The following is a 12,512-nucleotide window of genomic DNA, read 5'->3' as shown; positions in this document are numbered from 1 at the left end:
TTTCCTACTCTCTGTTTTCTTGTTTTTCTCGAAGATTGTTTAAAAAAGGTGTCTTGTTAATTAACCAATCACGTGAAATGTATTAACTAAATGACCAATCAAGTGCACCTGGATTGGAACAGTGTATAAAAAGGAAGCAGTCCAAATTAAATGGTGCATTATGCCAATCAGCCTTCTGGTAAGCCTGTGTCATTTCTTATCCAACAGTGACAATAGAGTCCAACTCTTAGCCCTGCATAGCACCATCCCCAAGAGTCACACCGTGTGCCTGAGAGTACTGTTCAAATGCTTCTTGAATTCTGGCAGGCTTGGTGCTGTGACCACTTCCCCGGGGAGCCTGTTCCAGTCCCCAACCACCCTCTGGGTGAACCTTTTCCTAATATCCAACCTAAACTTCCCTGACACAACTTTAGGCCATTCCCTTGGGTCTTGTCACTGGTCACCACAGAGAAAAGATCAATGTCTGCCCCTCCTCTTCCCCTCATAAGGAAGTTGTAGACTGCAATGAGGTCTTCCCTCAGTCTCCTCTTCTCCAGACTGAACAGACCAAGTGACCTCAGCTGCACTTCATACAGCTTCTTCTCAAGGCCTTCCACCAACTTTGTTGTCCTGCTTTGTATGCTCTCAAAGAGTTTAATATCTTTTTTATATTGTGGTGCCCAAAACTGCACACAGTATTCAAGGTGAGGCTGCTCCAGTCAGAGTAGAGATGGACAATCACCTCCCTTGACCAGCTGAAAATGCTTTGCCTGATGCACCTTAACCACTACTCCTTACCACTGCCCTACCACTGTGAACTTGCTTAGTATCCCTTCCAGTCCTGCATCCAGGTCATTAATGAAGATGTTAAAGATTACGGGGCCAAGGATGGAGGCCTGTGGAACCCCGCTAGTGACAGGTTGCCAGTCTGATTTCACCCCATTCACTAGAACCCTTTGCACTCAACCCATGAGCCAGTTGCTCATCCATCACATGACATGTTTATCCAGCTGAATGCTGGACATTTTGTCCAGAAGGATCCTGGAAGACACAGTATCAAAAGCTTTACTGAAATCCAAAAAGATTACTTAAACTGGCTTCTCTTGATCAACTAGGTGGGTTACCTTGTCATAAAAGGAAATCAAGTTTGATAAGGAGGACCTCCTCCTCATGAAGCCATGCCGGCTGTGACTGATGACTGCATTGTCTTTCAGGAATTTTTCAATACCTCCCATATTGGAATATGTATCCCAATATAACCAGTTAGATGGTGCCTAGGCCAGTTCTGACCTTCGCTGCTGGGCCACAGGCAGCTCTGCGGTGTTATACCTCAAAGATACCTTGGCTGGCGGCAGAGTGCAGCGGGGCACAAGACAGGACTCCGTTCTCCTCAGGGGAGAGCTTCTGGCGATGGTGAAGAAAAGAAGGGAGCGGATTCTGCTAGAAGGTAGCCAGATGTTTATTCCATGAGCACAGATACGTCTGCACTGGGCTACTGCTGATAACAGAATAAAGCCGCATGGTCTTATTCACATTTTATAAGCTCGGGGACAGGGGAAGGGGAGGGGACAGGTGAGTTACCAACCAGGTGAAGGGGGCAGGGTCTCAAGGGAGGATGACACTTAGACAGGCCAATGACCCCCAGGCCTGAGGAGCATCCTTTGAAATCGACGAATCACACGACGCCTTGCTGGTATGTTAGCCTGATTGACAGGGCACACTCAGCAAGGGGTGAGGGGGAAGGGAGAAGGGATAGGTACACATGGGAAGGGCTCCGGAAGTTTAAAACCGGACATTGCCACACACCACAACATCTCCCCCTAGTTTTGTTTAAAAAGAAGAGGACTGTGTTTATGGTGCAGAATGATTGCCAAACCATGGTTGGTAAATCGGTTCTTCTTCTACAGGAGGGTCAGTGTTTTCCACTGAGGCTTCCAGGTCATCCACTGGAGCACTGAGGGCTTCTAAATGGTAGACCTCAGGAGGGGGAGATGAGCTTGAGATTAACTTGAGAACCATGCGTCTGATTACTCCAAAAACAATGCTAAAAACTACAATAACTACAACTAAAATAAACAGCACTAAAATTACAGTTTTCAGAATAGATCCCAACCAGCCCGAGAGTCCCCAGCCATTGAAAAGTCCACTCAGCCAATCGTCAGTTTCTCTCTTGATGTCGTTCACCATAGTTTTCATCTTGTCAATTGTGGCATGGACATTCTCTGCCTTCGATGACAAGTCGAGACAGCAGAGTCCTTCAAATTCTTCACAGCGATGGTTGTGCAGAAGGAGCAGATAGTCTATGGCTGCCCTATTTTGAATGGTGGCTTGCCTGGTAATTTCCTCATCTGATAAGAGGTCACTCAGGGCAGTAGAAGTGAGGTTTGCCTGTTTTGCAACCCAACATTCCAATCGGCCTAATTCTCCCATAGTTTTTGCTGCCGAGATCCACGGCAGAAAGACTGTAATTGCAGTGGCCTTTAGTCTGGACCAGTGAACAATTTCTGAATTACAGTCAGGGTCTAATTGCCTTAGGTCTCTTTTTTTGATAGCCAATGTATGTGTGTTGTTTTTAGTTTGCCAATGTATTAGGTTTGTTCGATTTGGTGTTAACAGGCTCAGCTTGCCAAATGTACACGGACCTCCGAGCAGACGAGGAGGGAGACCTGCCCATGCTCTGTCTCCACATATTAAAAACACACCTTTTGGGAGTTCACGAGGCTTGTAATCACCACCAGATGAGTGCATAACTAGGACTGAATTTTCACACCAGTTCTTGTCTGTGTAGAGTGGGTTGCTAGGGTTAGGATAGGTGTTTGGTTTAGCTTCATGATATGGTAAGCGGGAATTGAATTTAAAGTGAATGCAAAAGGTTGCATTCATGGAGCCTAAGAGATGGAACTCTTGTGGCTCTCTTTTTGACACTGGTAACTTTCTCGCCCACTCCTGCCAAAACAGCAAAGGATTGTCAGCAGGGTAACGGCCAGGGGAAGGTGCGAGTAAGTTAACTTCATTTAAAGCACTCCACATTTCATTCGGGAATTCTGAGGATTTAAAAGGAACTCCCACCAGGCAAGTTGACAGGGGGTCCGAGGCTGTCGCGGTGGAGAGGCAAATGTGATCTTGTCCAAGGGCTCTGGCCAGAGTGGTCCATACATTTGCTTTGGGCTGAGGGACTAACCAGGAGATCGCTGGAGAAATGATCGCAAGTAGGACGAGAAGCAGGCTCGGTCTCATGGCGTCTCAAGACTGCACACGAACAGCAGGATCTAAATCGGTAAAAGGAAACTTAAGACAAACATATATTACAAACTATTCCAGATAGGAGGCTTAAATGGAATTTCTTCTAGAGAACGCGTGCGACGTTTCCTTCTCCAGGCAGCGTGAGCAACCTGGGGCGCTTCTGCAGATTTCTCTGAGACTTTGGGAACATAGGGCTTTACCCATTTGGAAGGAACCCACCTTAAACCAGAGGGGGTGGACACACAGGCGTATCCACGTCCCCAAGTAACCAATTTGTAAGGTCCCACCATTTTCCAAGTCTCAGGGTCCTTTACTAAAACCGGAGGTTTTTCTTTCATCAACCTGTGACTGTTCCCCCCAAAGTGGCGTAGGATGGGTGGGTTCAGGCTGTCAAAAGAACAATTCAGAAAATTGATTGTGAATAGTGCCCTGGATAACCGAATGTGGGGAGGTTCTACCTTCAGAACCTGTTGTTGCTGGTCCAGGACCCTTTTAATATCACGGTGAGTTCTTTCTACAATGGCTTGACCTGTAGGGGAGTAGGGGATGCCAGTTTTGTGCTCTACTCCCCATTGCTGCAGGAAGCTCCCGAATTCCTTGGATTTATAAGCAGGCCCATTATCAGTTTTCAGCTCCTTGGGGATGCCCATGAAAGAAAAGGCCTGTAAGAGGTGCTTAATAGCATCAATAGATGACTCTCCTGTGTGGGCAGAAGCATAGACCGCTCCAGAAAAGGTATCTACACTAACATGAACATATTTCTGCCGTCCAAAAGCCTGTATGTGTGCTACATCTGCTTGCCACAGTTCACAACCGTTCAGTCCCCTTGGGTTTGCTCCCGTACTCACTGTAGGGAGTGCATGTTGTTGGCAATTTGGGCACGTGGCCACAATCGCTTTGGCCTGTTCTCGAGTGATGTTAAACTGGCGAACCAGGCCAGGTGCATTTTGGTGGAAAAGCTGGTGGCTGATTTTTGCCTGTTCAAAAACATTTGGGAGAGTGGCCATCACTGCAGGCGCAGCAAGAGCATCTGCCCTTCTGTTGCCTTCAGCGATAAACCCTGGCAAGTCAGTGTGTGACCTGACATGCATCACATAAAAGGGTTGCTCTCGGTGAGTGACTAACTTTACCAGTTTTGAGAGCAATTCAAAAAGTGCAATGTTAGATACATCTTGCAGTATTGCTTGATCTGCTCTGGATACTACTCCTGCCACGTATGCAGAGTCTGTAATCAGATTAAATGGTTCTGAGAACCTTTCAAAAGCCCTAACAACCGCAGCCAATTCAGCAACCTGAGGTGAACCTTCCACCTCAGCAATGTCCGTCTCCCACTGCTGGGTATGAGGATCCTTCCAAGTTATAACGGACTTGTGGGACCTCCCGGACGCATCTGTAAAGACAGTTAGAGCCCTTTTTAAAGGTCTCCTACTTAGAGCAGTTCTTAATTTTAAAGTAAATTGAACATCTTGTTCAAACAATTTGCAAGCGGGCCGTGCTACCGAAAATTGTCCTGAGTAGGAATCCAGAGCAGACTGCAACACTTCATTTTCTTGAAACAATTGTTCCAGTATTTTCATAGTATTTTGACCTGATTTTAACTCAACTGGAATGTGAATGCACTTAAAATCACATCCTGCTAACTCCCTGATCCGGGTCCTTGCTTTCCGGATCAGTTCTGCTATCAGCTCCTGAGGCTTTGTCAGTCTCTTGGACCTTTTGTGACTGAGGAAAACCCATTCTATGATCAAGAGAGAGTCCCTCTGGTCCCGGTCCTTTTTTGGTGTGTCCTTTGCCTTAGGTGTTTGTTTTTCCTCCCACTGGAAAATAATTCCATGGAGGTGTGGCAACTTACCTAGGATGATAAATTTGAATGGCAGATCAGGCCGGCATCGGTGGGCCTGTCTTGTGGACATTGCAATCTGAACCTTTTCTAGAGCTTTCCGTGCCTCTGGGGTAATAGACCTAGGAGCACCTGGGTCCTCTCCCCCTTTCAGTAAATTGAAAAGAGGGGCAAGGTCTTCATTAGTCAGACCAAGCCATGGTCTTACCCAATTCAAAGACCCACACAACTTGTGGACATCCGCAAGGGTCTTGATCCTTGGATTGATTTCTAGTTTTTGAGGAACAATGGTCCTATTTCCAATTTCTAAGCCCAAATACTTCCAAGGTGGCATCTTTTGAATTTTCTGTTCCTGGAGCTCGAACCCTGCAACAATCAATGCATCGATCGTTAGGTCAAGCGCATGTGTTAGTAAATCATCATTGGGGGCACACACAAGGATATCATCCATATAATGGTAGAGGATGGCCTTCTCTGCGGCTGCACGAACTGGGGAAAGCAGGGAAGAGACATACCACTGGCAGATAGCTGGAGATACCTTTAGGCCCTGAGGAAGAACGGTCCAATGGTACCTTTTCATAGGAGCTTCTGAATTGATAGAAGGGACAGAGAATGCCAAACGCGGTGCATCATCAGGGTGCAATGGGATTTGGAAAAAACAATCTTTAATATCAATAACAGCTAATTTCCAATCTTGAGGAAGCATTGTTGGGGATGGCATACCAGGTTGGGGAGAACCCATATCTTCAATTACATTATTAATTTGTCGGAGGTCACAGAGGAGTCTCCACCTCTTTTTGTCAGCTTTTTGGATGACAAACACTGGAGAGTTCCATGGGGACATGGTCTCCACAATGTGGCCCTTTCTTAGTTGCTCTTGTACTAGTTCCTCAAGCACTTTTATTTTTTGTTTACTGAGTGGCCACTGTTTCACATCAACTGGTTCGTCTGTTTTCCACTTAAGTTTTTGGGTGGGGCGCTGTTGTTTAATGACTGCTGCACAAAAATGCTGTGGAGAGTCTGGAATATTAATTGTGACACCCCACTGGGCCATTAAATCTCTCCCTAACAAAGGTTCTGAATAATCTAACACAAATGGACGGATATTTGCCAATTGTCCGTTTGGACCCTCGAATTGAATAATGCTTTTGGATTGCCTTGCCAATTGCAGACCTCCTACACCTCGAAGGTGACCAGCAACATTTTGTAAAGGCCAGTGTGCTGGCCAGTCTTGTACTGGAATCACTGTGCAGTCTGCACCTGTGTCTACAAGCATCTCAATGCGTTTAGACTCCCCACTCCCACTGACATTGCACCACAATTTGGGTTTATCTGTCCCAATAACTTGGACCCGGGCGACTGTGGGCCCTTGTTTATCAACATTTTCAGGTAAAGATGGCACAGGGATAGCTTGAGCAACAATTTGTCCCTTAGGAAGAAACAGGGGTGGGTGGAAACAGTGCAGGCTGAGAACAAATTGCTTGGGATCTGATGTTGTCAGTCCCGGAGCAATTTCGATCTCTTGTGGTGTGTTTTTGTCCCCAGTGATGATGTACTTACAACGAATTTGGTTCCAAGTACCTTTCTGTTCAGGATTTACAGAGACAAAATGCCAGTCAGTGTCCTTCAGGTGGAGAGACTCTGTCAGCTGCAACCTGTAAGGCTCATTGACAGAAGATGCGGTTAATACAGAATCACTTAAATCACAACAAAGGTTATTTTGTTTCACTTTCAACAGTGGACTAGCAGACTTGGTCTTTGAAGCACCTGCTTCACTTACACAAATGTTAATATTATCGCGCGCTTGATTTGTTTTGCTACCCTTATTCTCTTGGCCTGCTCCTTTTATGTCTGCACGCCTGGCAGGCTGGCGCTTTATTCTTCGTTTTTTTGTTGTTGACCCCCAGGGAGGGCTTGCAGTTCTCCTCCCCTGCTATTTTTAAATTCATCAAATTCCCTTTTCAGGGGGCACTGGTTACTCCAGTGTCCTAGCTTATTACAAAGCAGGCATGGTTTAGTGGGCTCAACTATTGCTGGTCTCCGCTGCTGCCCAGGGTACTGCTGTGCTGAAAGAGAAGGTGCAGGGCTGGCAACAGCAACACGCTGGGGTGGTCTTGGCAGCAGCCTTGGTCTGGTGTCTTCAGCTACAGTCATCAGAGGCACTTTCCTGTTACAGACTAGAAGCATATCTTTTAATGTAGGGGAAGGTTCCATAGGAAGGCTCAGGATTGCTGCTCGACACTGTTCATTTGCATTTGTAAACGCTATTTCTTCTAAAATTGCTTCCCTTGCATTTTCCTTTTTAACTTGTATTTCAATGGCTCTAGTTAGCCTCTCTACAAATTTCACAAAAGGCTCTGATGGTAGTTGTTTGATTTTACTATAGGGCTCAAAAGGCCCCTCAGGTTGGAGGGAAAAGAATGCCTTTTCAGCTGCTTCCTTTACTTTCTCAAGTGTTTCTGCAGGAATTGCAGCAGCTTGGACTGAGGGAGAAGACCATTGACCCTCACCACAGAGGTGGTCAAGGGTAATGGGGTTACCATTGTTGTCTTTTGCTGTGTTTGGATCAGCCTGTAAGCTTGGGAGAGCATCTTTTAGCAGTTGTTTCAATGCTGATTCCCATAATTTGAATTCCGTGGATGTCATGAGACATGAAAAAAGTAGTTTTAAATCATGTGGAACCACAACAGTCCTACTTAATTCAGAATTTAAAAGGCCACGGAAATATGGACTGTGTGCACCATATTCTTTATGAGATTTACAGATCTCTTTAATCAATTGTCGTCCAAAAGAACTCCAATTAGCAGTTGGGGCTGCTCCAGCTTGAGCTGCAGGCTGAAATATAACAGGAGCTAGCGACAACATGGCACCATGCATTGGGTCTGCTGTCCCCTGCTCTGTATCCCTTGAATCAGAAGCATTGGGATCACAGCTACAGGTTTGGGGACAGGCAGTGGGTGTGTCCCCACCGTGGGAACCCGGGGAGGGGGCGGGGAAAGGGAGCCGGCAAGGGGCGGGGAAACCGTGGGAACAAGGGGCGGGGTCAAGGGGCTGGCAGGGGGCGGGGATACCGTGGGAACAGGAGGCGGGGTCACCTGGTGACATCACGTCAGCGGCCGCCCCCTGGGAGGAGTAAAGGGGCGGAGCTGAGGGTACTGCAGGAAAGGCGGGGGGAGGGGGGAAGGTGTCACGAGGAACAGGAGGAGAGGGGGATGGGGCAGGAATTTTGGGATGCTTAAGAGGATTTTGGGAAGAAGAAGACCAGGTTTGGGAAGATGCCACGTGGCACCCACCATCTTGTGCACCCCCTAGGGACTGGGGGCCATTTTGGACATCACTGCTCTCCGAAAAACTAACACGTGCTCGGGATTTTTTTGGGGAAAGAGGTTTAGGGGTTTTAGAGGGAGAGGGAGGAACAGGGAGAGCAGAGGCACATGGCTTTACATTTGGCTTTTTCTCCATTTCCTTTTGTTTGAGCAATGCTGTTCGAATTTGCAAACTCCAGAACACAAATTTAGCTGAGGGTAATTTGCCAGATTGTCCTAAGGTTATCAATTCATTCCCAACTTTATCCCAGAATTGAATATTGTGGATTTCTTCAGGGGAAATGTTTGGGAACTGCAGAAAAAGCCATCTTATAAACTGTTTCAATTTTCCTTTAGAGAATTTCACATTACTCTTGATTAAAATGCTAACAATATGATAATACACTCCCCTTTGTACAATGCTAAGTTTGGAACCCATGTTAAAAAGCAAAGTACTTAATCCCGCCTGACCAAAAACAAAGCTAAAATCAGCTACCAATTTCTAAAAAAAAACCACAGATAGAAAGCGATAACGAGCAGACAAAAGCTTCACAATGCAGCTGTATATACTGCTTTTAAAATTCCCGGGCAGCAGCAGCAGGGAGCTGGGACACGCCCTGCCGAACAGAGGCAGAAACAAAGCCTCTCCCGCGGTGGAATGCAGCACCCCCGCGGAGCAGAGACAGCAACTACTCCACGTGGCAGCCGAAACCGGGACGCCCCCCCCCCGCCGCCGCGTGTGCAGAGCACTCCCGACCCCCGCAGGTCCCCCGGCCACGTGGAAAGAGAGCCCCCCCCTCTCCCGCAAAGAGAAAGAGAAAGAAAATCTCCTAACACGTGTCTGAACACGCTGCTGAGCCGGGGGGGGAAGGGCAGAGAGCGATCCCGCTCCGGCGCGAATTCTAAAAAACAGTGAAACACGCAGCAGGAAAGCTAACACTAGAACGCTATGAATTCTCGTCTGTGGGGCTGCGCAGCCAAAATGCCAAGGCAAAAAGGAACAGAACTCGCGGCAGAGTCTGTTTTTGAGCTTCTGCTCTACCGAAAGCAGAGATACTCACGTGAAATGGAAGCTGTAGGCTGGGTACAGGCAGGCAGGTCTCCACCGGAAAAGGACTTCTCTCTGGGTGTAAGAGAAGCTACCCTTTTCTTCCTCTGGAAAATCTGTTCACCACAATGAAGCAGGGCTTTCCAAAGGCACCGAACAGTCCACGAAACTTTTTCTGGGAGTATTCCCAAAGTTTCTAGCTGGGAGTCTTGAAGCCAGGCTCCTTTCAGCTGGATGCACGGCTGGCAGAAGCTTCTCTGAGGAACTGCGAGTCCGTTTTCCGGCTCAGGGTCGAGCCACCCACAGGGACGCCAATATATTGGAATATGTATCCCAATATAACCAGTTAGATGGTGCCTAGGCCAGTTCTGACCTTCGCTGCTGGGCCACAGGCAGCTCTGCGGTGTTATACCTCAAAGATACCTTGGCTGGCGGCAGAGTGCAGCGGGGCACAAGACAGGACTCCGTTCTCCTCAGGGGAGAGCTTCTGGCGATGGTGAAGAAAAGAAGGGAGCGGATTCTGCTAGAAGGTAGCCAGATGTTTATTCCATGAGCACAGATACGTCTGCACTGGGCTACTGCTGATAACAGAATAAAGCCGCATGGTCTTATTCACATTTTATAAGCTCGGGGACAGGGGAAGGGGAGGGGACAGGTGAGTTACCAACCAGGTGAAGGGGGCAGGGTCTCAAGGGAGGATGACACTTAGACAGGCCAATGACCCCCAGGCCTGAGGAGCATCCTTTGAAATCGACGAATCACACGACGCCTTGCTGGTATGTTAGCCTGATTGACAGGGCACACTCAGCAAGGGGTGAGGGGGAAGGGAGAAGGGATAGGTACACATGGGAAGGGCTCCGGAAGTTTAAAACCGGACATTGCCACACACCACAACACTCCCAGAAAAATCTTCTCCATAACTTTACCAGGCACTGAAGTGAGACTGGCAGGCCTATAGAAGAGACCACCTGACTGAACAGTTATAGAGGGAAATTGACCTAGAGATTATTGGCAGGTGGATTTCTCTGAATTACTTAGAAAAAAGGGGTATAGGTATCTTTTGGTATTTGTAGATACATTTTCTGGCTGACTAATAAAGCCAGGGAAGTGGTAAAAATTATGCTTAAAGAAATCATACCCAGATTTTGTAGGCCACTTGGGATGTCTTCAGATGGAGGCTCACATTTTATAGCAGATGTGATGCAACAGCTGGGCAAGACCTTAGGTATAAAATGGAACTTACATATCCCTTAGCGACCAGTCAAGTGGGAAAGTGGAAAGGATGAACTAGACTTTAAACTGACATATTAGTAAAATGTGCCAAGAAACCTCTTTAAAATTAGCATAGGCACTTCCTCTGGCTCTTTTCCAAGTCAGAACTCAGCCAGGATCAAAAACTAAAGTGAGCCTGTATGAATTGCTGTACAGACAGCCATATCAAACATCATCAATTCCAGGAGAAATACATTTAAAAAGAGAAACAGATGAAAATCTATACTTGATTTCTTTAGGAAAAACCCTTGCTGGACTCTGTTGGTTTATAACTCTATTGGGACCAGTTGCTTTGGATGCACCTGTTCATTCGTACCAGCCTGGGGATTTTGTATTGGGTTTGCATGGCCAGGTTTTGGTAGTGGAAGGGTGTCCGATCCCCGGCTGTTTAGATATCCTGGAAAGGCCCGGGGTGGCCTTGGGGCAGCCCGCGCTTCAAAGGACGAGAAGAGGCTTCAAATCTTTTCTCGGTCTCGGTGTTTATTAATTGTTTATCTAAAAGATTTTCTCTCGGCCCGACAGAGGTCTGCTCAGCAGCCAGCCATGAGCACACTCCCTGCCCTCCGGGGCGGTCGCCTATCTTTATACTCAAAGTTACGTATACAATATTTATCATTTTTCCCCAATACCTTTTACCCTTATTAACCAGTGCACTTTTAGTAATAACCAATCCTAAAGTGCCACCATCACCACAGAAGATGGAGGAGAAGAAGAAGAAGAAGAAGGACAGGACACGCCCCAATTCCTCCATCTGACTTCTCTAAACCCCCCTGTACAGAAATCCTAAACCCTGTGTTTCACTCTCTAATTAACTTTTCCCTTCACCATTCATCCCGGTGAAATCCTCCTATCCTCATACAGGTGTCGTCTCCTGTGTAGGATCAAAGTCCAGCCACCAGACATTTCTGGCAACATTTCAGGACTCCCAAGCCCCCCAAGGGTGGTCTCGGTGACTCGGCACCTCAGTCCTGAGGTGCTGAGATCCCACAGAAGGGCTAGAGGGGTGGCTTCTGTTAGAAGCTGCTAAAAGCTTCCTCCCCGTGTCCAGCAGAGCCAATGTCAGCTGGCTCCAAGACGGATGTGCCACTGATCAAGGCTGGGCCAATCAGAAGTGGTGGTAATGCCTCTGTGATTACATATTTAAGAAGAAAAAAAAAGTTATTGCACAGTTGTAATTGCAGCCAGAGAAGAGAGGAGTGAGAATATGTGAGACAAACAGCTCTGCAGACACACAGGTCAGTGCAGATGGAGGGGCAGAAGGTGCTCCAGGCACCAGAGCTGAGATTCTCCTGCAGCCTGTGGTGAAGACCATGGTGAAGCAGCTGTGCCCCTGCAGCCTATGGAGGAGACCCACACCAGAGCAGGTGAATGCCTGAGAGGAGGCTGTGAACCCGTGTGAAGCCTGCGCTGGACTGGACTCCTGGGAGGGACCTGTGGAGAGAGGAATCCACACTGGAGCAGGTTTTCTGGTCAGATTTGAAACCCTGTGTGGGGCCCATGCTGGAGCAGAGTGTTCTCAAATGACTGCGCCTCATAGAGGAGTGACCATGTTGCAGTGGTTTGGGGAGAACTATCTCCCATGGGAGGGATCCCACACTGGAGAAGGAATAGGACTCCTCTCCCTGAGCAGCAGCAGAAATAACCTGTGATGAGCTGACCCCCATTTTGTGACATTGTCTTATTTTCCTTCTCATGATCCTGCTCTGATTTTGTTAGTAAACAATTCAATATCTCTAATTCGAGTCTCTTTTGCTTTTGACTGTATTTGGGGAGTGATCTCTGAAATAAACAGGGCCAGGAGACTTCTTCTCCTTTTTAAGGCCTT

The 12,512-nt window shown here is 47.4% G+C and overlaps 1 long non-coding RNA gene across 1 annotated transcript; it reads right to left on the bottom strand.

Annotated features, from left to right (window-relative positions):
- Positions 1 to 2,307: 2,307 nt before the first annotated feature.
- On the bottom strand, positions 2,308 to 10,309 carry LOC141726913 (uncharacterized). Its single transcript, XR_012577856.1, has 2 exons — positions 9,429 to 10,309; positions 2,308 to 3,248 (listed from the first exon to the last, which is right to left on the bottom strand). It is a non-coding gene; the product is annotated as an uncharacterized LOC141726913 (long non-coding RNA).
- Positions 10,310 to 12,512: the final 2,203 nt, after the last annotated feature.

Source organism: Zonotrichia albicollis, chromosome W, assembly GCF_047830755.1.
Source record: "Zonotrichia albicollis isolate bZonAlb1 chromosome W, bZonAlb1.hap1, whole genome shotgun sequence".
Lineage (NCBI taxonomy): Eukaryota > Metazoa > Chordata > Aves > Passeriformes > Passerellidae > Zonotrichia > Zonotrichia albicollis.
Note: the sequence above shows the minus strand (reverse complement) of the source record. Positions and strands in the feature narration are given on the sequence as shown.